The sequence below is a fragment of the Triticum urartu genome, chromosome 2 (assembly GCF_003073215.2).
Source record: "Triticum urartu cultivar G1812 chromosome 2, Tu2.1, whole genome shotgun sequence".
Taxonomy (NCBI): Eukaryota; Viridiplantae; Streptophyta; class Magnoliopsida; order Poales; family Poaceae; genus Triticum; species Triticum urartu.
This window is the reverse complement of record NC_053023.1, coordinates 695,099,063-695,104,706: the sequence shown is the minus strand read 5'-3', so window position 1 is coordinate 695,104,706 and position 5,644 is coordinate 695,099,063.

Below are 5,644 nucleotides of genomic sequence, written 5' to 3'. Positions count from 1 at the left end.
CTAACTGAACTAGAGCGAGGCGTTGGGCTCTAACTAAACCCGAGCGATTGCACTGCAGGTTACGCGTTACTAAACCCGAGTGATCGATCGATGGCTGTTAACTGAACCCGATCGAGCAATTCCTTCGCTACTGCTGCTAATTGAAGCCGATCGATGCTGCCTCTGGATGAACAGTGAGCATTGTTGGGGGGGGGGTTTGGATGAACAGTTCCCGGTGGGGTGGATGAACAGGACCCCGATCGTTCGAGCCGGTTGGGGCTGGATGACCAGGACCCTATGGAGGGCGGGATGAACAGGACCACCCCATGGAGGGCAGGATAAACAGTAGACGGTGGAGGGCTGGATGAACAATAGCCCGTGAAGGGGTGGTTGAACAGTAGCCCGTGGAGAGGGCTGGTTGAATAGTAGCCAGTGGAGTAGCGTGCGGTGGAGGCTGGATGAACATGAGGCCGTGGATGAACAGTCGCAGGTGGAGGCTGGAGGAGATCGACGGTGGATGAACAGTAGCCCTTGGAGGGTGGAGGGGGTCGACGGTGGAGATGAATAGTATCCCGTGGAGTCCCGTTTTGCGGTACGCCACACCCCTCCCGATGAACAGGACCCCCGTTTCGACCATAGCGCTCCAACACAAGTCCCTTTCCTCCATTTTGCAGTACGCCACACCCCTCCCGATCAACAAGACCCCCGTTTCAACCGTAGGAGGTCCGTTTCCTCCATTTTGCAGTATGCCAGACCCCTCCCGATGAACAGTATCCCGTTTCGAACATGGCTGGTCGAACACAAGGCCATTTCCTCCGTTTTGCGGTACGCCAGGCCTCGTTTCCATTGGCTGTTCTGTCCAAGCCCTCCCGATGAACTAGACGACACATTCCGTTCCGACCCAGCCAGTTGGCTCCCCATGAACACGACGACGACACTGTTTCTCCTTCCTGACCCAGCCAAGTACACGAGCCATGGCCATACGTACACTCGGGTAGGCCTTCGAGACCCCGCCCGTATGTACGTACGTGGCCGTATTTACTTTCTTCCACCCTGGCCGCTATACGTACGTGTACATGCTACATGCGCGCCTCTACTACGGCACGTGCGCGCCTCTTCATCGACAAGTATGTACGTACACGTTCGCAACCAGAATGACAACGCTACGTACGCTTCGACCAGGTGGGTCCCGATTGTCAGGCACTTCCTTGCGTGCAAAGATGTAGCTGGTGGGTCCCAGCAGTCAGGGGGGCGAATCGTTTTTTTGCCCGGACGCACTTCCTTGCGTGCGAAGATGTAGCTAGTGGGTCCCCGCTGTCAGGTGGAGGAATAATTATTTTGCCCGTAATAAGGAGGCACTTCCTTGCTGCGGCTGTGGACCGAGCTGTCAGCCTCTCCATGTACAGTACTCTTCTGATGGAAGTCTTTCCTTGACCACGTTGACCACGCCAGGCCGAGAGCACCGGGGCGGTGGATGACGGTGATGCCTAGGAAGGGGACGATGCGGAGCCGGGGAAGACGCGGTAGTGGAAGTCCGCGCGGAGAGGAGTACGAGGGTTCATTGGTTCGGCTGCGGTGTGAGGCTGCCGTCGCCGTAGAATAACAGGGGGTGTGGGTGACTAGAGGGATGGCCTGGCCAACGCTGGGAGTAGTAGGGGGTGCTGAGGCCTCCGCGACATCGCAGCCAGCCACGGGAGGCAGGAGCACAAGGAATGACCGGTGCTGGTTTGTCGGCTGGAGCAAGAAGACCAGAGGTTAAAGACGCACTACGGCCGTTGGATGGACATCATACGGTCAATGGAGCTAGAATCGTGCATATGGACTAAGTTGACAAAGCCCTCCGTCCCCGTCAACTTAGTAGGCCCACAAGTCAGCCTTCCACTATACTGGGTCCCAGCTAGCAGGGGGAGTATTCATTTTTTTTTGCGTAATAAGGAGGCACTTCCGGTGGGTCTGAGCTTACAGCGGGGGAACGTTTTTTTCGCAAAATACGGTGGGCCATCCGGTGGGTCCCAGCAGTCAGGGGGGACATTTTTTTGCCAGATACGGTGGCCCGTTCGGTGGGTCCTTGCTGTCAGGTGGAGAAATAATTATTTTAAGCGTAATAAGGAGGAACTTTCTTGCAGCTGCCGTGGACCCAGCTGTCAGCCTCTCCACGACAGTACTCTTCCGATGGAAGTTGTTCCTTGACTATGTTGACCACGCCGCGCCGAGAGCAGCAGGGCGGTGGACGAAGGCAAGGCCTAGGAAGGGGACGACGCGGAGCCGAGGAAGACGCGGCAGTGGATGCCCACGCGGAGACGAGTACGAGGGTTCACTGGTTTGGCTGTGGTGTGAGGCTACCTTCGCCATAGAATAACACGGGGTGTGGGTGAGTAGAGGGAAGCCCTAGCCAGCGGTGGGAGTAGTAGGGGGCGGTGACGCCTGCAGGGGAGGCGGGAGCAGGCGGTCCCACCGATGCTGGACTTGGCGGCTAGAGCAAAAAGATCGAAGATTGAAGAAACACGACGGCCGTTGGAATGACATCTAACGGTTACGTCTGCTAGAATCGTTTGTTGACGTATATAATAACTAAAAAAAATCTTGCATACACGTCAACTTAATAGGCCCATAAGTCAGACCATTCCCTCTTTTTCAATAATTTATATATAACTCATTGCGACTTCTTATGCAATTTATTGCAGTCCATTTTTTTGGTTGGCCAGGGCTAATTTCGCATATTTTTGTGGGTTCCAAACTATTTTTAATACCAAAATGTCGAGCCAGATTTAAAGTACTTTGAAGATATATTTAAATTAGGTTAATGCCTAGTGAAATAGGAATCTGAAAATATGATTTTTTTAGAAATTATAAAGTAATTGCCAATTTGTCATATGTTTTTATATTTACAACCCATTTCATATTACTTTCAAGATTTCCCGGCGTCTCGAAAGAGTTGCAGCCCATTAGTGCATAGAAAAATAAGTAGGCCTGGATTGGGTATTCTTCAGGAAAAATAAACTGGTCTCATTTTCACAAAGAAAAAATAGCTGGGCTGGTCACATGGTGAACATAAAATATAAACCTGGGCTAGACGGGCCACAGCCTAGTTCAGACCCTGCTCCATCTCAACAATAACAAAAAATATACTGCTTGAGCTGCTACGTCCCAGGTGTCAGCCGATCTTGTGTTGTTTTCTTGTCTATTGACTATATACGCTCACAATGTCGTGGGTCCCAGATGTCAGGAAAACACTAGGAGGAAGCATTTTATGTTTCCATACGCTAACATGGTGGGCCCTAATGTCATCCTCTCCATGTACTTCTGCCGATTCCTGTTGTTTGTTGACCATGTTGACAACACGAGAGGGCGGAGGACGAGGCGAGGCCTCGAACGTCGGTGTTAACGATTTAGGAGACGGTGGGGCGGCGATACGTGCGCGGAGGCGCAGCTAGCCGTGGGAGGCGGAAGCAGGCGGCCCCGCCGGCGCTGGTTTGGTTTTGGCGGCTGGAGGAAGACAGGACCGAAGAAACACGACAGACTGTAAAAGCAGCAGGAGTACTTAACAACCTTAACTGAAACCAGCAGGGGCACTTAACAACCATAGCTGAAAGCAGTATGAGTACTTATACAGGTTCAATCGTACAAAGCACACCTCAAACAATGCTACTTTGCCTATAGTTAACTAAGGGTGAGGCCGCCAAGCCCCAGGACAAGGCCCAGGCGCCACCCCGCGCATCCACAACCTTCTGAAAGCGGCTTCATCTCACAATGTGGTCAATAAACATGATATTCTCTTTACATCCAGGGAAAAGCTGGAACATAATCTTCTGTCCTATTCTCCAAGATGGACGAGCCTTCATTATTTGAGACCACCCATGAATAAGTATCTTTTCACCTCCAAGGGGAATGGAGTAGGTCGACATAAACATCATGTTGTGACCAAGCGCAAGTCTGACCCGACCATGGTTAGGCATCTGTATAGGAACAATAGAACTGTGTAGTGTCTGTTTCAAGAAGATCACAGTTGTAAAACTGTGTATAAGCAATAGTTTATGAACAACATATATAACAGCTCGTACCATAAGTTTCTCGACATAGTTGGACCTGTTCAACAAGTGCAGCAGTGGCACACATATCCCACGTGGCCTTCCACGATTGAAACGCCCCACAAGGACCTCAAGACGATCAATAAAGTGTAGGAACTTGTGGATGTCGTCCCAGTCAACTTCAGTGCCATCAGTAACAGCCGAGTTGTTACAGAATAACAAGCGAGTAGCCTGCTTAACTCTGAAAAAACCTACACGTGCCACCAATTATAAGAAAATATTAGTTAGAAGTAGCATCTTCATGAGAGATTCGTTGCTACTTCTAAAGTTAACTTGTGATCAGTTAGACATAATAGGTGGATTAAGAAGTAATCGAGTCAACAAGCAAGAACCAGATACAAAACTAACATGGATGAACAATTGGAATGACGTCGGGGTGGAAGATCGTAGTGAAGATGAGACCAGGTTCTGCTATTTCCATCAACATTCGTGCGCCAACTTTCAGTCCGTAACACTTGAGAAAGTTTATCCAAGTTCGGCCTTAAAAAAAGCAGCGATCTTCTTGGTTCATGAACCCAACTCGAAACTTATATCCATGGCTTGTCCACTGTTACCATTAAACTGGTGTATTCAGTTATGGCAAGGCCGAGCATCTTGAGTACATGTGTTCTGGCAGAGCAAGGAATGCACTGCAGGAAAAATAATATGATAACACAATGTATTCTCTATATCCAAATCTAGAAATACTTTCCTTCTTCATGTCAGTGTTGACCATGGTACTAGTACCTTCTATCCAAATATAGCAATCCAAATTTCCAAATTAGTCGCATCATGTTCAAAGACCTCACCCTCTTGGATAGAAAAGAGCATTCTAGGAACATACTGTGCGCGTTTTAAAATCATGTGTTAGGATGAGAAGGAACAAGTGTGGCGTCTCACCGAGGGCGCAAAAACCTGTAGGGTCCTCGCACTTTGGGCACTCCAAATGAAACACACTAGATTCAGTAGGAAGAAAAATGCATCAACGACGGCGGCTGCCATCCTAGGAGTACCCGCGACCAAGGGACTTTAATTTATCGGGGATGGATGAAGAATTCGTACCCTCCATGAGAAAACCATATGCAATCGCCGAGCGGGGGTTTTCTCTAAACAAGCACACAAGGGAGAAGGGATTCAGGCCGAGTGAAATATTGCCGCTTCGTCCGTCCAGCTTACTGCTAAAGCTGGAAAGGTGGGGGGTTTTGTGATTTGACGGCTCATTGGGCATTAATGCGGAGCTACAACCGAGGTGTGTCTACCATGCAGTTGTGCACTCTAATTTGGTGCATATGGTATGTGGACCCCGTTGCCGGATGCGCCACATATCAGCGCAAGGAAGTAGAAAGACACGTGTAACTAGTTATTGCACATAAATATATTTTTGACAGAGAGATATTCCATCTGTAAAGAAATATAAAGATCTTTTATATCACAACTATATACATAAGGAAAATCAAGGGGAATATATATAACATATATAATGATAAAAAACAGAGTTTTTTTAACATGGTATAGACGAGTTGCTGATGATGGTGTGCCTGTCATCCTGCAATATAGGCCCTCTGATTTATATCTGACGGATAGGAAGGAAACTATGG